Source organism: Dermacentor andersoni, chromosome 3 (assembly GCF_023375885.2).
Source record: "Dermacentor andersoni chromosome 3, qqDerAnde1_hic_scaffold, whole genome shotgun sequence".
Classification (NCBI taxonomy): Eukaryota; Metazoa; Arthropoda; class Arachnida; order Ixodida; family Ixodidae; genus Dermacentor; species Dermacentor andersoni.
In genome coordinates this window covers 200,801,790-200,827,231 of record NC_092816.1, presented here as the reverse complement: position 1 = coordinate 200,827,231, position 25,442 = coordinate 200,801,790, and the positions used below count along the sequence as shown (strand labels likewise).

Sequence of the window (25,442 nt, the reverse complement as noted above, 5' to 3'; positions counted from 1 at the left end):
TCCGATCGTATTCGTCACACCGTAAGCGGTCTTCGTACAAATTTTGTTTCAAAAAATCACGTACGTGGAATTGACTGGGACAAGTGCCTGCCCGCAGATTTGCGAACGGAATGGCAAGACTGGGTTAGCCAGTTGACAAAGCTACACTCATTTAGACACACCCTTACATCAGCATCAGCAAAGAGAAACTGCCCCATATAATAGAAGTGCACGTTTTTTTTTTTTTGCGATGCAGGTCCGTTCACCTACGGCGCAGTGGTCTACGTTTTGATTGACCGAACAAGACGACCCTTGACGGAGATAGGATACTTTGGGTTGGTCGTCACTTAATGCGGATGGAACCTCCAAAAGGTCTCAAGCATCCGACTATACCGGCGAGAAATCCCCACTTTTCAAGACTAATTGCAATCAAAGCCCATTGTGAAGTACTTCAGGGAGGTGTGCGAGATACACTAACGTAGTTAAGAGAACGCTTCTGGATGGGCACAGCACGAAACTAACCAGGAAATGTTACTTGTGCAAACGTTACGCCGTTAAACCAAGCACCGCTCCAGTAGATCCGCTCGCAAAGCATATGATAACATAAGCAAACGTTTTTGAAGTGGTTAGAGTGGATTCCGTGCGACCTCTCTTCGTAAGGACACCGTTAGGAGAGAGGAAGAACTACAATGCTCTACTCCCACGTGTAGCTTCAAGAGTGATCAACTTAATACTTATGTCCAGCATGCCATCTGAAGCATTCTTGATGAGAGAGAGAGAGAGAGGGCTCTTTATTAGGAAAACAGAGAATTTGGCTGGCGCGTATACATTCTTGATGTCCTTGCGTCGGTTCTGTGCCTGACGAGGCCTTCCCCAGGTCATCTATTCTGACAACGCGAGGGCCTTCAAGAAAACATAAGGGGATCTGAAAAAGCTTAGCAGAATGCCAATAAAAAATGTTGCTCAATACCTGAGCAGTAAAGGCATCAAATAGAAGCTTATTGTGCAAAACGCACCATGGTGGGATGGGTGGTGAGAGTGACTTGTAATATATGTAAAGACACCGCTTCGCATGATTCTTCGAAAGGCTTGCCTCAACTCCGAAGAACTCATGACATTACCCACAGACGTCGAAGTCGTCATTTATTCCAGGCCACTAACTTTCTTTGAGTTGGAACACGGCAAACCATGAGCTCCGGCTGATCCGGCTGATCTGTTGATGGGCTGTAGGTTCACGACAATACCACAAGGTGACATCGAGGAACCGGAGATTTCAAGGCGTACGAAGGCTGTCCGAATACTGCGGTACAGAAGGCGCCTGACCAAAAACTTTTGGAAACGATGGACGAAAGAGTACTTACTCCAACTTAGATCAGCACAATTCTGTGACAAATGTGGCAAGAACAAAGTTAAAGAAGGCGATGTTGTACTTGTACATGCTGAAAACCTTCGACATGAAATGTCGTGATGCCATGTCACCCTCGCTCTCACTCACGGAAGTTTTAGTTTAGCGCACGTTCCTTGCCCACACAAGCTCTCGCCTGCGCTCTGAATGCGCCTCAGTAACGTCCAATGAAAACGAGCTGAGTGTGTCAACGTGCTCGCTTGCCCGCGAGGTGTTCATAACTCGAAGGACGCTCTTAGATGGATGGAAACAACTTTATTTTAAAGCCGGCAAAATTTAACGACCCGGGCTCACGTCTCCCATGAGGGCACTTCGAGGCCTTGCCTCGTCTCCGCCTCTCGGGCATCCTGGACAGCCCACTCTTGCGTCTTGAGGTTGGAGCTACGCAGAGCGGCGGCCCACATCGACGCAAGAGCCTCTGGAGCTGCTGTAGTTGTAGCTGATATAACACGAAACTCCCACACATGTGTGAGAGCGTCGCACTAGTTGCCTGACATAACTTGCGAAGAGCACGCGGGTATTGAGCGGGGAAAATTTGCCGCAATCGCACCGGACTGGGGTAGGTTTGTGTCTGCAGTTGTCGCCAGACGACTGCCTGGCGACGTCTCAGTTTGGGATGACGTGGGGCCTAGATCCACCTGCTTAACTGGTAGTGCTTAGTGAAGTCATTGTATCTGACCAATCATTCTTGCGTGTTTCGAACCAGGAGTTCCGAACTCGAAGAGGGGGTCTCCAATTCTGCCCGGCGGGTCAGTTCTCGCGCAGAGCGGTGTACTACCTCGTTCAAGTTATTTTTGTTTTAAATTCTGAGGTTTTACTTGCCAAAACCACTTTGTGATTATTAGGCACGTCGTAGAGGAGGACTCCGGAAATTTCGACCACCTGGGGTTCTATAACGTGCCCCTTAATCTAAGTACACGGGTGTTTTCGCATTTCGCCCTCATCGAAATACGGCCACCGTGGCCGGGATTCAATACCGCGACCTCGTGCTTAGCAGCCCAACACCATAGCCACTGAGCAACCACGGCGGGTGTTCAAGTTAGGGGGGATGGCTCGTCGGGAAGGGGGGTGACGTGCGCTGGGAACCACATTATCGCGGTATATCGAAGTGCTGTCGACCAGCTTTCCTTAGGATCTGGAGAGCTTCGGAGGAAATGCACGCCTGCGCGTAGTTACGAACTTCGGATTGTGTGTCACTAAGAACTAACTACCTCGCAGAGGGGGCCGGTAAGCGCAAGCCAAATCGCTACCTCTTCTTCTATTTCTGCGTATTCCGTTCTGACGCTACACACGTGCGTAAGCCGGGAGTTAACGTCTACGACTACCGCCGTGTACTGATGTTGTCCTGTCTATTCTGCCGCGTCTACGAAATGAGTAGTCCTCTTCGCATCAAAGGAATGCAGAAGTGCCTTGGCACAAGCCTGGCATCGGCGCCCAATATATTCGGGGTGCATGTTTCGTCGGATATGGGGACGATCAGCGTGTAGCTGAGGTCGGGTGGAATGACGTGTTTCGGACGGTGCTGGACGCGGTAATTGAAGCCGAATTTATGCAGGATGTACAGGCCCGTGGCTGTCAGGGCCATGCGTTCGAGTTGCGACGCTCGTTGCACATCCATGATTTCCTCAAGTGTGTTGTATAACCTCAGCAGTAGGAGACGATCAGTGCTTGTGGACTACGGTAGTCCAATGGCAATCTTCTAAGTCTTGCGTATAAGGGTGTAAATTTTCTCCCTTTCCATGACATTCCTATTGTGGAAGGCAGCCACATAAGTAATGTAACTGATTGCGAAGGAGTGTATGAAGCGCATGACGCTGCGCTTCTTCATACCCGTGTGCTTGTTTGTAATGCGGTTGATCAGGCGGGTAGCCGCTGTAACCTTACTTTCGATCTTGCAGATAGCTTCTATGTTTGACGCGTTGGCTGCTATATGCATGCCGAGGATGCGTATCTTTGGGACAAGGGAAATACAGGAGGCGTCTTGCTATAGAGGATTATTTCATTGGAACGATTCTCCTGTTTGCTTGGGCCGGTGGCGCGGGTTGTAGAGGAGCAGCTCCGATTTGAGTAGAGATAGTCGGAGACCTGAATCTTGAAGGTAGGTTTCGAGTGCAGACACCACTGCTTGTAAGGTGCATTCTATCCAACCGTCACTGCCCTTGTTGACCCACAGGCTGATGTCGTTGCACACAAGGTGTGATCGAGGCCGTCAATCTCGTCGAGGTAGGCCGGGAAACCCAGCATCATGAGGCTTAAAACGAGCGGGGATATGACCGGCCCTTGAGGAGTGTCAGTGTTTCCTAGTGCGTGTTCGTCGGATGCTCAGCAGAGTTCAACTGAACATTGGGCCACCCAACAATTTCAAGTAGGGCCCAAGTTGGGCTACCGCTAATTTAAGTTGTCTTAACCCTAAATTTAAAAAGGCCTACCCTCAAATTTCAACTTGCACCATGACATGACATGACAAGGACTTCATTTGAGTCCGGAGGGAATGAATCTTGCGGAGCCAAAGTCGAAGGTTCCCGAAGATCAAGTCGGTGGCTAAGCCCACGAAGAGACCGGGGGATGAAGTCCCGCCGCAATGTTGTTGGCCATCTGGGCAGCCTGGAGTTCAATGTGGAGATTGCTGCTCTTGACGGGTACCAGCCACTGCTATTTGGTGATGGCTGGAGAGGCGTTAAGGACTGGGCACAGCCAGAGCATGTGTTCCAATGAGCATGAGGCATGACCACATTTGGGGCACGACTGGGAGTGGTCAGGGTCTATCCTATTAAGGGACCGAGGAGCGGGATATGAACGGGTTTGGAGAAGTCTGAGTGTGCTAGCCTGAGGTTTGTTCGATTTGGGGTAAGGTGGTAGAAATGTCCTCCTGCCCAGTCGAAAATGGCAAACAATTTCGTGGAATGTACATAATGGATCTTTGTAGATGTTGACCTCGTTCCAAGCCTGGCTACCCACCACAGCAGGGTACGTGAAATCGCATGCTCTCCGGTGGGCAAGCTCGTTAGGATTATGTCCAAGCGGGTTAATTGAGCCATCTAGATCGGCTGGGAATCGCGAGGCGTGGTGTCCTCCTTCGCTGCTCTCCCTAGCTCTTTGAAGTGCTTTGTTCACAATACTGTTCGCCTGCTCAGACGATAGGGCGGACGAGAAGGATCTAACCGCCATGCACGAGTCCGAGAAAACGATAGGGGGAACTTTTGAGCTGTGAAAAGCCAGAGCGATCGCCGCTTCTTCCACCACATGGGCAAACTTCGTATACAGAGGCTGCATTGATCAGGTTGCCCCCCGCGTCTACCACCGAGACAGCGAACTTATCCTCACTGTCATATCTGGCAGCATCGACAAAGAGGGCATCTAATTTCTGCTGATTGATCTTTTTAAGGACTGACTTGGCTCTCGCTAATCTTTTACCCTCGTTATAAACTGGGTGGATGTTTCGCGAGATGGGGTCAACCACGATGCATGTTCTGGTTTCCCTGGTCAAGCTAACTTTGGTTGCCGGTTCATGTCTGGGTTGGATAGTCGCTCCTTCTAAACTCTTGATCCCTGGCTTAGTGGATGCAACTCTCATTATTTGAGCCGCTGTGTGTGCTTCTATTAGCTCATCGATGGTGTTGTGGAGTCCTAGCTCCAGCAGGTTCCCAACGCTTGTGGACTGCGGAAGACCGAGCACGCGCTTGAGGCTGGTTCTGGTTAGGGAGTCGAGTTTGTCCTTTTCCGCTTTACCCCAATTAAGATACTGCGCGATGTAGATAACATGACTCGGGAAGAATGCCTGATAAGCTGTGAGCGAATTGTCCTCGTTGAGATTGGCTCTTCGATTTGAGACTCGGGCTACAAGTCTTAGCACAATACTAGCCTGTCTAGTGAGCCTGTTGAGGGCCGTCGAGTTACAGCCCTTCGCATCAATGAGGAGACCTAGAATCTTGACCGAGTCCATCCTCGGTACGGAATGTCCATTCTTAGGTCGAATTTCTAGCAGCAGAGTTTTCAGAGGCGCAAGGTTTCTGACCCCTTGTCTGGGCTGGTGGTATAACAGTAGCTCTGATTTAGTGGGAGAGAGTTCAAGGCCCGTGTTTGACAGATAGTCTTCCGTAGCCTCCATCCCCAAGCATATGTAGCCTCATCCCCAATTTCAAGTTGGCCCACCCCCAAACTAAGTGGGGCAAACCCCAAATTTAGGATGGCCCATTCCCAAATTTCAAGTTGGTCCAGGCCCAAGTATAGGTTGGCCCGCACCCCAATTTCAAGTTGGCCTACCCCCAAGCGTAACTTCGCCTACCCACACATTTCCTGTTGGCCCACCTCAAAATTTTCTTGCCACTGCTCGTCGCGTTCTTCCAGAGCCGGCTGTCTTGAAAGCGATCGTCTTGCGCGATGGAAGGACGGACGAACAGTTTTCTCGTTGGGTAACCACACAAATCCTTGTGTATTTAAAGAAATTCGCGCCCTAGTAATAACCTCATGGCTGGAATAGCTTGAATTAGCACCAGTGTCAAACATTCCAATTACGTACTGAGCCAGTTCCTCCTCTATTTTTTTTTCAAAGCCAGCCACATGCGGCCGATCCGACCGTTCACCACCCTCTCCTATCGTTCTTTCGTAGTGTATCGCGTCGGCTAGAGTTCGCGCCTGCTTTACGGTCGTGGGGGAAAGTGCTATCTGGGTGGCATCTCAAAGCGGATGTGTGAGGAAGACTGACAGACGCGTAATAACCTGACGCCTGACAGACGCAGGGACGAAGCGTCGACCACTTCTCATCTCGAACGGCAGCGGCACGCACTCCGACGTCCACGTTACGCAAGCAGGCCTAGCTAAATTAGTCGTGCCTAATGCCCCTAAATGTTGTGCCATCTGAGTAGCTTCGCATCGCGGCAACTCACTGAAGTAAGGCGCGCCTACAGCTCCCATTCGGCAGCGAGCGATTGCACTAGCATTGAAAAAAATATAGAAGGCGTTGGCTGAGCACACGAGAACGTTTCACGGATTGAAACGCACAAACATTTTTTGAAACGAAAGAGTCAAATGGCCCATTTAACGAAAAAGCGGCGTTAGTAGGAGCCAAACGGCGCCTAAATTCGCATTGCCTGCGGGCCATGTCACCAATGCGCCATGACGGAGCCGATACAGACACGCGACGCAGCGGGGCGATCGTCGACTAAGCAGTTGCGTGACGCGCACGTGAGGGTGCTGCCGTGTCGCTCTCCGAAGGTGGCGTGCGGTCCGTATTTCTCTTTTTCATCCCCACTGGGATTAGCTGCTGCGCGTGCCTACCAGCCTTGGTGCCCGCTACTGCTCCCTCTGTCTCTCTTCGTTGCGTTGAGTCGGGCTCCCTGAAGTGCTGCAGAAAATATAGCGCCGCTATATCTCTCTCGACGTGCAGTACGCGGTGGCATGCGGCCTAGTTGATTTCTCAGCAATATCGTCCAAATTATATCGGTCTATAGCCAACATGCGAACGTAGAAACTACACTAAAAATAGCCCGCACCAATTTTTATGCAAAGCTCCATTGTTTTATTGATGCGAAAGCATCAAATGTACCATTAAGCGAGAAAGCCAGGGTCTGCGGTCTGGACCAACGAAAAACTGCACTTAAATTCCTATCGGCTGCGACGCCACGTCACGAGTGCTCCTCGCCGAGGCAGAGCAGGCGAAATGAAACATCTACTGCAGAGATAGCGCGCCAGGTGTTGCGTGAGGGGAGAGGGCATCGCCGCTATGCCACGTCACGCTCGCTCTCGGTAACCGATGTTATTGGTGCGAACCTTGAGCGCGCAAGCTGTCGCCAGAGTTCTATCTTCGCATCGCTATTCGCTGTGAAGTAATTATTGTATAAAAAGACAGAGATCCGAAAGTAAAAACGTTGGCGCTCGTGAGTTTCGAACCTAGACCCCACGCTGAAAAGCCGAGTTTCTTACCTATTGGGCTAAACCAGCCGAGCGTCTCAACGCACTCGCTTGACTGCGAGGAGTTCGTAACGAACATTTAACGAACATTCAAAGAATGGGCTCGAAATTTGAGAAGGACGTAAAGTACATTTCTGTATCAAGCAAAGAAGGCAGAAGGTGGCGTGGACAGAGTTTAGCAACGCATTTCGCTTCAGAAAGTGTTTGATAAAAAAATTAGCAGTGAGCTCTGTTTTCATGTGAGTTAAGTCATCTAAGCTCTGTGGTTCTACATATAATGGGATGTTAAATGATACTAACCTGAATATTACCTTCATAAATAGACGTTCTACGCATCCTAAAGAAATAAAAAGCTAGAAAATGAGAGCAAGGAAACCTCTTCTGATAAGAGCGAATGCAGCGATAAAACTCCTAAAATATCAGTTAACGGCGACCACAGCCTCCAGATTATTTTAGTAGGAAGTTTCACTCTAAAAGGAACAAACATGGCTTTAGACGAATTTAACGAAGTTGCCTATAATTCCACGTCTCTAAAATGCCTGTCTTTCTTTGCATTTCTGTGCATTTTAAAGCATTCGAGAAAGCCTGAGCTGTAGGCACGTATGCATCCAGCATTTCTTTACTGCTTTGGAAAATTTTTTTTTTTCACTTCACCTTCTTGACATCTAGATAGCTGAATACCTTAAGCTAAATTGACACTACTACCATTTGGTTCATCCACTTATCAACATGTGGCTAATATTCAGGCCAACTTCTTAACTTGCCTCTTGTTCTGGTTATCTATCGGTGCCCATAGCTTGTGGAACACACCCATTCTGGAGGATTGACTAAGAGTATTCGCATACGCAATGTAACTTGGCCATCGGACGAAGTTGTGTATTCGAGCATATTTCCAGTGTCGCATGTCTACTTCTGCATATCGCATGACCAAAGTTGTCTATACGGGCGTATTCTTAGTGGTGCACGAACAGTTTCACAAAGCCATTGAACCAGGTTGTGTATTCAATCATATACGCGGGGGCGTATGCCCGGTTGCACATATTCAGTGGCCCAAGTTGTCTACTCGTGCATGTACTTGGTGGCGTATGGCCAGTTCCACATACCTATTGACCCATATTGCGTATTCAGCACATATCCTTGTATTGCGCAATGGGCTGGTAACCCCCCCAGCCCAACGCCGTGATGCAGTGCAGAAGCTTTGCTCCATATGTATCTGATTTCTATTAAAAGTTGTTCCGGCGTGCGTGGCGACTTCCGGCCGCTCTTCAGTCGTTGAAAATGACTGAAGACTCAGTTGTCTGGCCTGTGATGTAATTAAAAGCTACGGTAAATACAGTAATATTACGGTAAATCTTCTAGCTGGTGTCGACATGCTCTAAAGCAAAATATGTCAGCGCTGGACTTCGTGTATTTCTTTTCCTCTTGAATGTACGCACGACAGTGATAAATGAGAACGAAGGGATTTCCTCTTGTGGCTCCGTCGGCATAGATGCGCTTTGATAATTCAGCGGGATGAAGACCCACACCAAAGGACCACTTTCTGCAGGAAGCGGATGACCAAGCACTCTGGTAGCGAAGCGCATGTGAGCTGGCAGAAACTCGTGCTACAGAAGCATTGCAGCTGATATGCGCCGGCTTTCTAGAAGAGTTCCTGCACTTGATGTCTTTTTTGGCAGGCCAAGGCACCTCCTGGGATTCTGCATGCTCACCAGTGACTGCTCTCATGTCAGTTTGGGCAATCCTCTGTAGCACAGGAACGCTGTATCATAGATCTTCACATAGAGAACAATGCATGTGTAGCAGAGCATTTACGGAACAACCCCCAATGTTGATTTATAGCATACGGAGGATGCTCACTCCTGACCAAATTTTTTCCCTTAATGTTCGAACAGGGTGTGTCCACATCAATAATCTGTCGATTGTCACGCCCAAAACGTGTGACTTGACACGTGCTGAAAGGGAGAGTGCGCGACCTTTAACGTGCAGTGCGAAACATCACGCCTGTGAAAGCAATGAGGCACACTTTTCTGGTGACGTCTTTAGACTTCATGCGAGTAGTTTTTTTTTCTTCAAAAGATTTGATAGCGCTCTGTACTCTTATTCATGGGGTGCGTCTGTTAGAACCACAGCAACTGTGGCTCTAACACAGTTGGCTGTCTTACTGTGTCAACTGCATATAAAGAGATTTCAACCGATGTGGGAATGCATTTAGCCAGTCCAATCAGAGAGACGTTAAACAGGGTCGGACTTAAAACACCGCCCTGGGTGCAATATACAACTCCTCGATGCAATGTGTGCGGAGCTGTCGCCCTTTCCTTTGTGGAAATGTATACTGACGATCAATCAGGTAGTCTGACGCCCCGCATTACATACTACTGCCAACTCTAACGAATTTCAGGCCGTAGAAGATAGCCTTGTGAGTCACGGGATCGAATGTTCCCTTGCTGTAGAGGAATACGCAGATAGCGATGCTACGTGCAGCTTTGTTGAGTTTTACGCAGTTCACAAGGCTAATCACGCTCTCTATGGTGCTGCATGCCTTTTTGAACCCTGAAATTGGCGTAGGGTATGTACATTCATGCTCATCAGCAACCAGTACTGGCGCATCAGTGTAAGTTTCTTTAAAAGCTTTCCCACGCAACTAACGGGAGCGATTGCACGATATGAGATTGTGTATGTTAGAGTCTTGCCATAGGACTTTTAGGCGGGCTACTTGGTTTCACTTCATTGTGGAAACTTTTGCGCACACTGAACCAAGGCAACAAGAAATAGACACAAAGACCTGTGCTGCTCTTTGTGTTCTTCTTGTCTTCATTCAGTGTGCGCAAAACATTACAGGATGCAGTCTTCCCAGGCTTGAGGATAGCGATAACGCGAGCTCGTTTCCTGCAAGGTTCACGCCGACCATTTTACCACCTCGCATTGAATATGGTAAGAAGGCCACCTTTGCCTTATCGCGTAAATGCGCTAACTCAGCGTAGCTGACACAGTCAGGTCCATGAGATGACGCCTTGTTCACCAGCGCCAACGTGCCTAGTAGATCCATGATCGAAAAAGGCTCGTCTGGTTCAGTAGTGCTCCCGCTCGCTGAAGCCTCCTGTGCTGCTCGGGGGAAGATTGCGAGAGCTGCTGCAGCACGGACCTTAAAGCAGCAAATCTCCGCCACGTCCAACTCACTGCTGTTATGAGATGGTGAAACTGATTTAAAAGCATGCAATTGAGTTGGCGGAATTTTGAGGCGGCGCACAATGCTTCATATTCTTCTCAGCAGTTTTATGGGGTCAAGTTTGGAACAGGAGGCCACCATTGCCCTTTGTGTGGCTTGTCAACGTGACGTTGGATATGTCACCCAAGCCTGAGTAGCCTAATTTATCTATTTCGGTATATACATAGTGGCGCAGGGCCACTTCAGCATACCAATTGATGCACGTTGTGTATTCAGGCATATACGCAGTGCTGAATGCCCAATTGCGCATATCCAGTAGCCTAGGTTATCTATTCGGGCATTTATGTACATAGTGGCGCATGCCCAGTGGCAGATATCCAGTCGCCTAATTTCCACTCGGACATATACATAGTCAGGCATTGCCACTTTCACATATACATTGACTTACGTTATTTACTCAAGCACATGTCCAGTGCTGTGTGCTCACTTTCACATATACAGCGGCCCAATTGGCCACTACGGGCATATGCCCAGTCGTGCATGCGCAGCTGAGCATATCCAGTGACCCCAGTTGCCTATGCAGGCACAAAACCTGTTGCCCAAGCTTAACGATCAGCAGGATAGCAGCGGCCTTCACCCACGAGGTGTTGGGAAGTGGCGAAGAAAGCTTCGCTTCCGGATTTTCTACTTTAGACGGATGCAACTGTGGGAGTCTCGAAATTTCGTGGTCTGGGTCGCCACATTGGTCCGCATACTGATGACGATGAGGACATTGCTAAGATTTTCCAATGAGCAAAAGCAGGAGCATCGCCTCCGTTCATTCATGTCGTGATACCGTCTTTCACTGAACATTGTATAGGCAATGACATGCTTAATCGCTCAATTGCTTTTGCATCCTCGTGATGCGCTCGTTTTGCATCCTCAATGTTACAAATGCTATTTGAGCTGATAAAGAATGTTGAATTGTTCACTGTTCAGAAACATGGGAAAAACGAGGTAAGCTCCAACCACTCAGAAGGTTATGCAGGAGAGCTGAAATAGATCATATGGTTTTATTCTATGCGAGAAAGTCACCAAGCCCACATATTTTAATAGGGTTGCGTCGTTATTTTACAAGGTTGCACTGGTGATATAATCCAGTACATTTGTTTCCCTTCCACTTGTCTAAGGAAGTTTTAGGTGAACAATTAAAGCAGCCTCAGCCGGCGTAGAACCAACAACGGAAACTACAATGTTTGAGTCCTTGCAATGTTCATAAATCGTAACGGCTAAGGGCACAGCGCCGACTTCGGTGACAAAACACGGATAAATGCAAATAGATCTTTATATTCCTCACTGAAGTAGGAGTCTCGTGATGTGGATTTTTCTTGCGTGAAGCTTTCATCTCTGGCATTGTGCCGGTCCACGTTGTCAACCTGCGCTTTCTACTTCGCCATATTTTACAGGCAACCACAAAGCGAGGGAGTGAAACAAGTACAAGCGCCGAGCAGCCAACCGAGTGATTCACTTCGCCATGCATTTCGGTTATTCAGGATGCCCGCGTTCTACGTCTTTCTGGTTACAACTATGGCAGGAGACTATGTTGCTGTGCAGTTCGGCATGACCATAGTTGACTACGGCCTCGACAAGGCCATCACGCCTGATAAGGCCAACCAGCTGACGACTTTTTTATTCTCCGGAGAGCTTGCTGGACGCCTCGGAATATCACTTTTGGCAGACGTCTTCCCATTCAGCCGCCGTCCACTTTATGCTCTCAGTTTCTTGTGCATGTTCACCTGCACGACTGCAGTACCTCACGTGTCAAATTTTCCAGGCGTTGTCTCGCTGTGTGTGGCCCAAGGTATCGCGCAGGGGTACGGCTTGTGTATCAAGTACATACTTGTCGCCGAATTCCTTGGTGTCGAAAGGACGGCGGCTTCCTTCGGAATGTATGGCGTTGCCCTGGTACCACTCTCCATCGTCAGCCCCAAAATAATAGGTGAGTGCAAAGTGGGTGCCACGCTGTTTTACAGTAAGTAATCACACAGTGATAGGTGTGAACATATGCGATCGGTGCTCTGAGGCAGTGAGCTTGGTGAAGAATCACATATTTCCCGAATACTGAGTTAGGTATGTAACTCTTTATTGGGCGAACTTGTGATGGCAAGGACAAGAAACACTTAAAGCACTCGAGCAGAGTGGTCGGTCCCTTCAACCTAACTGACCCGCCGAATATATCGGTTATTTATGGAAGTATCGCTCCACCTTTAGAGCACTGGTCTCGAAACGTATTGCCCAGAAGGCCGGATTGGCGACCAGTGGCGTTATTCAGAGCCAGACAACAAAGAAAAAAAGACAAATCGGAAAAATAAATTAGTAAACATGACCTATGGTATTGAGGATATATTATTAATGTTATTCAAATTAGTCTACGTGCTTTCTTCAAGTGATTTCTTATTTAATAGCGGTGACCTTCTGTCATGACACCACAAAAGCGAGTGAAATAACTATTAATTCAGACACTGAAGTAAGCGGTTAAGTCTTGATAAAGCTTCAGATTAGTGCTCCAGAACGTCCAAAGGCCAAAATACACGTACGCTAACCGGCGCCGTAGGAGCTTGCGCCCACGCGCCTCACGCATGCGCAGATGGCGCAGAACAGATTGCTCGCTTCGAAGTGCGATGCGAGCCGAAATATTATCTCCAGACAAATATGGGTTCTCTGGCTGCCTCACAAAATACGAAACGATGTCTACAAAGGCGAAAACTGTGGGCCAAGTGGGCGCGCGTCTGGTACGTTCAAACCTGCATTACTTTCGAGACGCACCAAACGCAAGGCGCGTGCGCGTGAGCTGGCGCGTGGCGGCACGCATACATGTAGCTTGGCCTTTAATAAGGCCTGAATATTATTGTGAACGGAGCTGATGTAAATGATGTAAATAAATTGATGTATATTTAGTACACGATTGGAGACTCCCCCGGGACAGCGGAGTACTAGTACGACAACGAAAGCGCTGCTCATTGTGATTCTGCACTAGTATTCAACTGGTATCCATGGGTGTTTTTCACGCTCGAAAAAACACTCTTATATCGCATTATTGAGCACAGCAAGCCCTATCGTGAGTTTTTCATGTTGCTCTGCAATTTCCTCATTGACACTGTTCATGTAATTATATTTAAGAAATCGATAAATTAAGACTGGTTATGCAATTAGGCGGATTGCCAAAAGTAATCCCAGTATGTCCAAGCGACGGAAAACAATGTAACCTTGGTTCTGTGAAGCTACGTAGCATTTGCATATTTTTTAATATTGGCGCACGATAGTTAGGACACTCTGTATAATACGGCATACTATTAGAGTAGCCTTAAACCGGAACGTTATAAATTGCTACACTTTAAAGTAGAAACAATACATTAACGAAAACATGAAATCCGGACTTTTAAAATCTAAATTATGGGGTTTGACCTGCCGAAATCGCTTTCTGATTATGAGGCGCGCCGTAGTGGAAGACTCCGGAAATTTTGACCACCTGGGGTTCTTTAACGTGCACCTAAATCTAAATACACGGGTGTTTTTGCATTTGTCCTCTATCGAAATGCGGCCGCCATTGCCGGGATTCGATTCCGCGACCTCGTGCTCAGCAGCTCGACACCATAGCAACTGAGCAACCACGACGGGTAAAGCCGGACTTCTTGTTCGTATTTGATGCGCTTCGCTCTTGCCTCGATGCGGGCACCATGTGTGCGCACTCGCCGGTCCCAGGCAAAGATCAAACTGGCGCTGCTGGCGCACTTACACCCATATGTCCCTCTTAGTAGCCAAATAGATACGTTTTAGTTATTTGTTCTCTCATTAAAAATTAAATCACAATTTAGCCAACAACTGCTATTTGTTAGAAAATCCTAAACTTGCTGGATATCGAGTATATTACGAAATATATAGGCTGAAACAAACAAGAACTGACGATACCCTGGCGGACTAAGACCGCATCGCATCCGGGAGTTTTAAACACCCGTAAATATGTTCGCAATGGAACATAAATCATGCAGAAACAATCGGATACGATCACCAAGTCAGCATATAGATAGCTTTCGCATTTCACTGGCTATATTATAATGGTCGTGGATCACTCAAATGTTTTTATTGCGAAAGCAATACTGCTCGAGGTTTCCGCTCTTGGCCGTCGTCCCGGAGAATCCACCATTGACCTTTAGCGTGACCTATGTGTGACGTCATACCAGCTGTGGAAAAGCGGGACCCCAACTCGGCTCGTCGCGATCGTCCCAGCGAATCCTCCATGCTGCAGCTTCGCCCCGCTGCCGCGAGGGGCGCTCGCTGTACGTGACGTCATGCCAGCTGTGGAAAAGCGCCCCCCCCTCCAACTCGGCTCGTCGCGATCGTCCCAGCGAATCCTCCACGCGCCGCTGCCGTGGGGGAGGCGCTCGCTCTACGTGACGTCATGCCAGCTGTGGAAAAGCGGCCCCCAACTCGGCTCGTCGCAGTCATCCCAGCGAATCCTCCACGGTATGTCGGATGATGTGTATAAGGTGAAGCTGCAACGATGTGCTGTAGCTAAGAAGCGGCGGCGTGCGGAAGAAACGGATGAAGAGCGGGAACAGCGTTTATCTAAACGGCGTGCATATTATGCAGCCAGGCGAATGCGTTCAACATCTCTTGATCTGGGTGCATCTACAAGTATCATGCATGCTCTCAATGCTGACGCGACTTTGGCAACACCTGATCGTTCGACAGCAAGCCTTATGGATGCTTTAAATGGCGACAAGACTGCACCTACACGTTCGATGAGCAGTATGTAACTCTACAACCGGAACAGAACATTGCTTTCGCAATCCACTAAGCTTAGCCAAGCTAAGCCTCTGCCAATTTTTGTATACCAGCATGACGGATGATTTGCTTCAGCGTCGAAGGCCCTTCTGATGGGTGCGTTAATATTTTATGTGGAAAGTTTTGAGACGAGTGAATACAATGTTTCGCCAAGGCTTAGTACTGTCACGTTCTAGTGAAGGTGAAGAGGACTGTAGCAAGAACTGTAAATCACCAAGGTATCTCTTTATCGGGCAAACCTATGCCAAGAAAAAGCGAGGAACAGTCAAGCCAAGCTATAGCCGCAAGCACAGCCCACGATCGTCGAAATCTGGTGAGCGGGTCAAGCGCTCCGGCTTTCATATGACTCGTCGAAGGTTCCAGCGTAATTGTTGGTGCCGTGTGCGTTCCAAAAAGTACCGTACAGGTCGCCTCGCGCATGCAATCCGATTGAATGGAGAAGGTTCGGCGATAACAGATAGCGGATGGAACCAACGATAACATTCTAGAAGCTTCCGATATATGCAGGCGTCGTGTGCGCCTAGCAATAACTTTTAACATCTGTTAGCCCGTGAAAAGAGGTCAGCGGGGAAAGATAAAAAAGTACACGTGTCAGTGCACCCCTCATAAAACAACATTTTCCCGATGCTGCCAACACAAGGGCGAAAAAAAGAACCAATAGTAAAGAAAAACAACAAAGTAACAAATAAAATATTCCCGAAGTTTGTCAGCGGGAGTAGAGAAGCTTAAAACAAACCACGCGAACGACTTCAGGTCGTGCGCGACGCCGCTGGGATTACAAAATGCTATCTGGCATAACCACATAGTCCATTGTCCGAATACCTCGGATTATCTGGTAAGGTCCGAAGTTTCGTCGCAAAAGTTTGTCCATGAGATCTCGCCGGCGTACTGGGATCCAAACCGAGACACTGTCGCCGGGCTGGAACTCTGCTTATCGTTATTGATGATATAGCGTTGGCTGGCTCTTGATACTCAGCTGTGCGAGCTGTCAGGCTTCTTCGGAGTGCCGCAGACAGGCGGTGACGTCGAGCTTGTCGTCGTCGTTGACGTGCAGCAGCATGGGTTCCTTCCGTAAACTAGCCAAATGCGTTGTTTCTTGCGCGGCTCTGTTGTAAGCAAAGGTTACATATGGAAAAGCTACATCCAAGTCTTCCTTTCGACGTTGATGTACATTGCCAACATGTTGGCTAGGGTCTGGGTTAGCCTCTCTGTGGGACCATTCAGCTGCGCGTGGTAGGCAGTATTCCTTCTGGCTATATGACTTGGTTAAGTTCATCTATAAAAGCTGTTCTTCGGTCAGTGATGAGCACTTCCGGGGCACCATGCCGTAGCAGGACACTCTCAACGAAGAATTTTGCCGCTTCAGGCCCACCAGCCTTAGGCGTTCGCGTTTATTAGGCACATTTCGTGTCCGCGCAGTGACTGATGTAGTCGGTAGCCACGAGGATCCGCTCATTGTGGACGACGGAAGTGCAGTAAGGTGGATGGCAGCAATCCTACCGTCCTGGTTTGTTGTGTCTTACGTCGCTGGCAGTCTCGACGTGTCATGAATTATTAGGCAACGTCGGCGGTTACGCGTGGCCAGTAATACTTGTATCCTCCATAGCGCACGGGATAATCCGAGGTGCCCAGCGGTCGGATTGCCATGAAAGCGATTGCATGACATCTGGACTCACTTCTAACGGCAGGACAAGAACGCGGACCTGTGAGAACTGTTCTTTTTCTTGTTTATTTTGTTTACGAGGACATCGTTTTGCAAGGAAAACGGGGACAATCCTCGCCTAAATGCCCTAGGCACATCTTCGGTTTTACCTTCCAAGTATTAGACCAATTTTTTTGCTTCCGGGTCCGCTCGTTGCTGTTCAGCGAAGTCTTCCACGCTTCTTGTTCACTTCCAGTCACCTTGCACAGGCTTGCTGATGAGCGCGGGCGCTAGGCAGTCGGCATGAGATTGTTTCCGCCCTCACTCGTAGACGACGGTGATGTCAAACTCCTGGAGCCTGGGATTCCATCACGCGAGGCTGACTGAAGGATTCTGTAAATTTGCCAATCAGCACAAGGTATAATGGTCACTTAAGAGTCCTAAGGACCAGCCGTATAGGAAAGGGTGGAGTTTCGTGGTCGACTAAATGGCAACTCATTCTTCTTCTGTCAAAGAATAATTAGCTTCCGCTTTCAACAGCGACCCGCTAGCGTAAGCAATGACCCTTTTAAATCCGTCTTTCCTATAGAATAAGACGGCGCCGAAGCCTACGCTTCTTGGGTCGGTGTCAATTTCAGTGTCAGCGTCTTCATTGAAGTAGACGAGTACTGATGGGGACTGCAGGCGTCGTTTAAGCTCTTCCAATGCTTCGATTTGTGCTCGACGTCACATCTTAGGAGAGATGTCAATGACTCGGCGTAGCGTGAAATGTCTTCATAGGCGCATCAGTCAAGGAATACGCACACTCACTTCTTGTCGGCGGGCTGTGGAACGTCAGCGTTGAAAGAAGTATTCTGCGGATTAAGAACGACTCCATATTTGCCGATGACGTTCACCAAGAACAGGACCTCGTCGTAAGTGAAGGGATACTTTCCCGGCTTCAAAGTGAGCCCTAATAACTACATGACCTCTAGTACTGTCTCAAACCGTCTAAGGTGGTCGCCGGAGCTGAAACTAAAAACGACGACAACATTCATGAAGACGCGACAGATCTGTCACTTAAACCCGGCTAACACCGTGTCCATCACGCGCTGGAACGTTTCATGCGCCGAGCACATTCCGAATCGCATGACCTTCAACTCGTATAGAGGCCATCCGACGTGATGAAGGCGGTCTTCTGGCGATCCCTCTCGTCGACTTCTATTTGCCAGTAGCCAGTCATGAGATCCATGGACGAGAAGTATGGATCTCCAGCACATCGAAGTTTCATTTCTATGACCGCGTTCCGTTGTGGTGATGACAAGTAGCATGTCGAAGTGTCTTTGTCGGCGTTGGAGGATCTTCGACATTTCGACAAATCGCAACGACACTTCCACCAGTTGCTTCTTTAACTTAACAGGATAACAGCTAACTGACAAAAGGTAGCGGCCTGATCATGACAAATGGTACGGTCGTCGAGGGCGCTACTGAGTGGCTATAGTCGGCGATATCACAAGGCCGTTCACCTTGCTGTGGGCACGGCACGTTCGCGGCCAACGCTTGTAGTTCCAAGTCTCAGTGTAGGCATCGGCGGTAGATATGGCCGACTGCTCCGGAGTAATAGCAGATCGGGTGGTGGTCTGGAGCACGCCACACGTCTGTCTTAATCGGGGAATCGCGTGGTCTGACAGGTGGAGGTGCTGGCAATGGCGGTGGTGGCTGGCGACAGAACTACATTACCGGGCCCTGGCTGACGCGGAGGAGAGACTTGACGGCGGGCCACATCTCGGTAGCTCGTTGCTTCAATCTGAGGCTGCAGTGATTTTTGTGCGCCTGGCAAGGGCTGAATTTCTCCCCGAACAATATCAGCAGTCAATGCGACCTTGAGCTACGACGCTGGGAACATCATTCGCAGTTCTGCTGTTATGGTATCCCGCATGTAGTGGGAGCACAGTGCTTAAACATTACCGCAGTCTGTCATGGGTGTGCGGCGGTTGCATTGGCTGTTCCACATTTGGAGCGTTTTGTAGATGTTGGTGGCCTCACGAAGAAGCTCTCCGTGGTCTTCGGTGGGTTCCGTATCATTCCGTTGAAAAAGTCCCGCTTCATGCCGCGCATGAATAAGTTAACTTTCATTTCCACGGACATTTACTCGTCAGCGTGGCGGAAAAGACGGGTCTTCTCTTCCATAAAAATGACAACGTTCCAAATAGGTCGCTGTGCTCGAGCTTCCTGCAGTACTTTGGCCCTTTCATTTCGGACAATGCTAGTCAAGGTCCTAAGGTAGTTACTGCAGAACATATCGCACGTTGTAAGTGTGGACTCCAGGTTCTCGAACCTTGTCTTCACAGCATCCTCCAAGGAGAAGCACGCATTGGTGCAGCTGGTCTTCAGAGTTTCAGTTCTTGAAAGTTGAAAATCTTTTCGAATGTCTCGAGCCAAGTTCCTGCATCGTCAGATGAAGCTCCATGAACGATAAGTTGTTCCCTTGATTGTTGTAGTACGATGGCTGCATTCTATGCTCGGCCAGTCGTGGCGGTAGTTGACATCACCACAAACTTACTGGTCTTTTTAGGTAGAGCTTGGAGCTCCGGGGGCAGGCTTCGAAGCCGGCGGCTTGCTGCATGGTCTGGGGCGACTCTGTTCTTTCCTTTGGGGTGTGGATTTGACGAGGGCGTTCGTTACATGAACGCAAAAGCACCTCCGCCAGATGTCACGTTGTAGTGACGTAGGGTACAGTAGCGAGAACTGTGAATCACGAAAGTAACTCTCTATGCGGTGAACTTGTGCCCAGGAAAAGCAAACAGTAAGGTACATGGATAGCAGCCAGAATAGTCGGTGATCGTTGAAAACTGCTGAGCGGCTCAAGCGTCTCGGCTTTATACATGACTCTGCCAAGGTCCCAACATAATCGTTAGTGCCCGCGTGCCTTCCCGAAAGTGCTAAACAGTTCTCCTGACGCATGCAAACACATCTAAGAACGAAATCTTGCTTGAATAGCCGAGCGCTGTCTTTGAGGTGTCACATTTTTTCGGTGACCATTTTTCTCAGCATTGGCGCTGTCACCAGGTTATCGCTCTTCCGAAAAGCGAGATAGTGCATCCGATAGTAAAGAAAAGAACTGTGTTTAATCCCACAGCATGGGTGACGGGAAGCGTGTTCTGTGTTTACAACCTGAAATATATGCCGCTAGCATAAGCGGTACCGCTGATGCATGCGTACATTCAAATGCTGGGTAAGTGGCTCGTGTTGAAATACTTGACCCCTCGAAGCCCTGAGAGAGTTGACTCGCCGGCTGCCTATCGCGTTCGCTGCTAGCGGGAAAGTATCTCTGTGTCTTGTGGGCGCCACCTAGCACATGAGACTTTTAGATTTTTTACTCATGCCCTCGTTTTTAACACGTTCACAATCATTCGTTCTGGACGATAATTGAAGTCACCTTCTTAAAAAATGATTCAAACATCGTAAAATAATTACTACTACCGTCAATATATATATATTTAACCTAAGAAGCAAATATTTGGTTAATAAATATATTTGCTAAAGCTGCGTCGACTTTTGTCCAGGACGGCGCTGTTGCGATTGCCTTAAAAGCTTTCATTAAATCAAAATTTTCTTCATAATCACAACAGCACATCACCTTAGCGCATCTTATCCGTGCTTGTAATACATGTAACGTAAGGTGGCTGAACCACGTTTTGAAAATGGCATGAAAACGTCGCCCAGCTGGTAATGAGGCTCCTGTAAACATTTGAGGCAATTATTATTGCATTGCATGCGGCAGAGAATTTACAATCTCCTCTGAAAAGCAGTAATGACTGGCTTGTTTTCTCCCTCGCAGTATCGTCATGCTGCGCCATCGCAAACAGCTGCACCCACCAAAAGCTATTCGCTGATTTCGGGACCGCGATGCCATTTTCAGTAATTCAATTATTGCATATTTGAGTTTAATCTATGAAAAATATACACGCCTGCGATTTCGAAACGACATAAAAAACCATTTACTTTTTGCACTCGTGATCTATACAAGAACGTCGGGCGTCGCTGCCGCCTCTGCAGAAACATCGCCAACTAACAAGACACAGCATTGGCTGGGACTCGGCAGCCGCCATCTCAACCGTGAAACGCTTATCTGCCCGCTTGCTTTTAAAATAATAGTACATTGAATCAACTAGACGCACAATAAACAGCACACGGGGTAATCTTCTTGATATATACAGCCTTACACTGCGCCACCTCGCCCATAAATAGCCACGCGTCCATGCTTATATATTCAGTGTGATCAAGAGGCTCGTACAGAGCCCGACCAGTCATGTTCTTTATTTTTCGCTTAGTATTGGCCAGTGCATCTATCTTTTGGCACCAGTATGTTTCCTCGCCAGACGAGGTTTCGTCGGACACTTGACCAGACAATAGTTTGTTTCCATTCAAACATTGTGTCGGTTACTTAGCAATTTTTTTACTTTCACGCAGGAGCCTTCCGCGATGCCCGAGGGTCATACGACGGCTTTTATCGAACAATGGGAGCCGTAAGCTTAGCGGCCGGAGTCCTGTTTGGAATGTTTGCTTTATGGCACCGTGTCCGAGGAAATTGTGACCGCACCAACGTTGATTAGGCAGTTTGCCGACTAGAGCGCAGCAAGATGTTGCATTCTAAGAAGCCAATATCGTGCTTTCTTCGATGGATATTCTCCGCAATATTGCTTTGTTTTCTTGTGCTGATATAGAGAATTATGTTTCAGAAATGGGTGCTGGCAATAGTTCATAAAGCTTGTTTTTTGAATCCAGGGTGGCTCTAAATTACTATCGAATAAGAATTCTTGCCACGAGGAATGCCTAGTAAATGGTTTTTATTTTTTCCAATACACATCTGCATGCTTTGAGTAATGGCTGACACCGGCAAAAATGCCGAGAGCGAGTGGGGCTATTATAATCCACGTACAACCAAATTAGGTAGGCCCACTAAGCTTGAATAAAGACACTCCCGCATCAGAACAGGAATTGGCCTCCCTGGTGCAGTATTCGGCCACTATCTCCCTGATGATTCCCATAGCCCTCAGTCCCCAGCAGCTGCGGAGCACCTGACCAAGGCGGCAGTCAGACCTGTAACGCAGCAGAGGGGGCTAAGAATCTCCGGGTCCGGTCAGGCCGCCAATAGAAACTGATCCTATCAACCTTTAACAGCCGAACTCTGTCAAGCGAGGCTAACTTAGCAGGACTCTTTCAGGAATTATCAGGCATTGTTCGGGATATCATCGGCCTTAGTGAGATTAGAAGAACTGATGAGGCTTATACAATGCTGAATACCGACCATGTCCTCTGTTACGGAAGTCTCCCAGATAAGAAGCAATAAGGGGTGGGATTACTAATCCATAAGGACATAGCAGGCAACATTGACAAATTCTAGAGCATTAATAAGAGGATAGCAGTAGTTGCAATCAAACTTAATAAGGTTTATAGATAAAAGGTAGTACAAGCCTACACTCCAAGATCGAGTCACGATGATGAGGAAGTAGACCAGTTTTATGAAGATGCTGAATTAGCAATGAGAAAAGTGCATACTCAGTATACTGTAGCCATGGGCGACTTCAATGCAAAAATGGGGAAAAAGCAGGCTGGTGAACAAGCACTTTGCAACTACGGCGTCCATTCTAGGAACGCTAAAGGAGAGATGCTGGTAGAATTTGCAGAAACGAACAAGCTTCGAATAATCAACACCTTTCTTCAGGAAGTGTAGCAACAGAAAGTGGACATGAAAAAGCCATAATGGTAAAACAAAAAAGGAAATTGATTTCGTACTCTCTGCCGATTTCAGCATAGTGCAGGCTGGAGAAGTAATAGGCAGGGTAAAGCGCAGTGATCATAGTTTAGAGAGGGCTAGGAATCACCTGAATTTGAAGAGAGAAAGAGTGAAATCGGTCAAAAAGAAAAAGGTCAACCTAAGGGCAGTAAAGGTAAAAGCAGAAGAATTCAGGATGGTACTTGCAAATAAATCTTCAGCCTCAGCACCGAGAGATACAGATGACATAGAGGTAATGAATGAAACCGTAATTAGGCTGGCTACAGAGGCAGCAATTGAAGTGGGAGGCAAGGAGCCAGTGCAACCAGTAGGCAAACTCTCTGAAGTAACAAAGGACCTAATAAAGAAACGACAAAGAATGAAAATGTCCTACTCAACTAGTGAGATAGAATTCACGGAACTGTCAAAACTGATCAACAAGGCGAAAATGAGTGATATTCGAAAGGAACACGTGAGAAAGACTGAAGAAGCCATAAAAAAATGGATGCAGCCTGAAACCAGTGAGAAAGAAACTTGGCACAGGACAAGACAAGATGTATGCATTGAAAGATAAGCAGGGTAATATCATTAGCAATCTCGAAGGTATAGTAAAAGCAGCGGAAGTCTTCTATACTGACCTGTACATTGCCCAGAGGAGTCAGGATAGTTCCACTAGAAACACTCATGAACAGGGTGCGTAAACTCTTCCTGTAACTAACGATGAGGTCACAAGGGCCTTGCAAGACATTAAACGAGGAAGAGCGGTAGGAGTAGATGGAACAAGAGTCAATTGAATCAACGATGGAGGAGACATAGTGCTTGGAAAGACTGGCGGCTCTTTATACGAAGTGTCTATCGGCTGCAAGGGTCCCAGAAAACTGGAAGAATGCAATCATTATACTAATCCACAAAAACGGAGACGTTAAAGAATTGAAAAATCGTAGGCGCATTAGCTTGCTCCCGGTATTATATAAAGTATTCACCAAAATTCTACCATAGAATAAGGGCAAGACTGGACTTTAGTCAAGCAAGGGAACAGGCTGGCTTTAGGAAAGAATACTCTACAATAGATCACATCCATGTCATTATTCAAGTAATCGAGAAATCCTCAGAGCACATTAAGACTCTCTATATGGCTTTCGTAGATTACGGAAAGGCATTTGATGCAGTAGGTTACTAGGAGTCATTGAGGCATTACCTATACAAGGAGCACAGACCACTTACCTAAACATCTTGTAAAATATCTACAGAATTTCCACAGCCACCTTAATTCTACACAAAAAAGTAGGAAGATACCTATAAAGAAAGGGGTCAGAGAGGGAGACAGAATCTCTCCAATCCTATTCACTGCGTACTTGGAAGAAGTATTCAAGCTAATAAACTGAGAAGGCCTAGGAGTAAGGATCGACGGCGAATATCCCGGCAACCGTCGGTTTGCCGATGACATTGTTCTATTCAGCAACACTGCAGGCGAGTTAAAACAAATGATTGTGCACCTCAACAGAGAGAGTGTAAGAGTGGGGTTGAAGATTAATATGCAGAATACAAAGATAATGTTGAATAGACTGGCAAGAGAACAAGAGTTAAGAATCGCCAGTCAGCCTCCAGAGTCTGTGAAGGAGTACGTTTACCTAAGTCAACTAATCACAGGGAACCCTGATTATGAGAAGGAAATTCATAGAATAATAAAAATTGGTTGGATCGCATATGGAAGGCATTGTCAGCTCCTGACTGGAAGCTTACGATTATCATGGAAAACGAAGGTGTACAGTCAGTGTATTTTACTGGTGCTGAGATATGGGGCAGAGATTTGGAGATTGACAGAGAAGCTTGAGAAACAAGTTAAGGACCGAGCAAAGACGGATGGGAGGAAGAATGATAGGCATAACGTTAAGGGATAGGAAGAGAGCGGTATGGATCAGACATCAAACGGAGATACCCGATATACTTACTCACATTAAAAGAGAAAATCGAGCTGGGCAGATCATGTACTGCGCAGGTTAGGTAATATACCTAAGGGTCGCAGAATGGCAGCCAAGAGAAGGGAAACACAGTCGTGGACGGCAGATTATGTGAAGCGATGAAATTGGGAAGTTCGCGCGCACTAGGCGGAATCGGTTGGCGCAGGACAGGGGTAATTGGAGATTGTAGGGGAATGTCTGGAGATGATATTGGCTGAGATGATATTGGAGATGACAGTGGAGATCATATTGGCTGATGACGAAGAAGAAAAGGTAATCAAGCATTAAATTGCATCTTCGAACAATGTAGCTGCGCAGAACAAATGTGGGACGTATTCTCCTAACCATCGTATAAAAGACGTTATCTAAGAACTCCTCCAAAAGTTCGCTTTCCTGAGTTAGTCTACTCGGCGTCACTGACTGAATGCGCCGCTGTTCACAGGAACTAAAAAAGTGTCTCTGCAGTTTCATGTCATGCGTCTTAAAATAAATGATTACAAAGTGATATTGCAAGGCCAAGCGAACAATAGATTTCTGAGAAACTTTGCTGAGCACATAACCAGCGTAGTCCACATCTCGGACGAAGGTGACCAGAAGCGGTAAGGTTGCGTTTGCGCAGATGAATTTTCTAGTCTTTTCTGAGCTTTTACATTTTTGATCGGCAAGTAGGAAGCCAAGGATTCACTCTAAGCGAACGATCTCCTCCAAGCGTCGAAGAAGGTGCGGCGTGAGGTAACCACCATCTGTTAGAAAAACTACCACCTCCAGCTGCGCTTCATGCCACTGTCATGAAGGTC

General features: G+C 47.7%; 1 long non-coding RNA gene across 1 annotated transcript; it reads left to right on the top strand.

Moving 5' to 3' along the window:
- Positions 1-11,900: 11,900 nt before the first annotated feature.
- Positions 11,901-21,693, top strand: LOC126524368 (uncharacterized). Its single transcript, XR_011893201.1, has 2 exons — positions 11,901-12,438; positions 21,379-21,693. It is a non-coding gene; the product is annotated as an uncharacterized lncRNA (long non-coding RNA).
- The last annotated feature ends 3,749 nt before the right edge of the window (positions 21,694-25,442 follow it).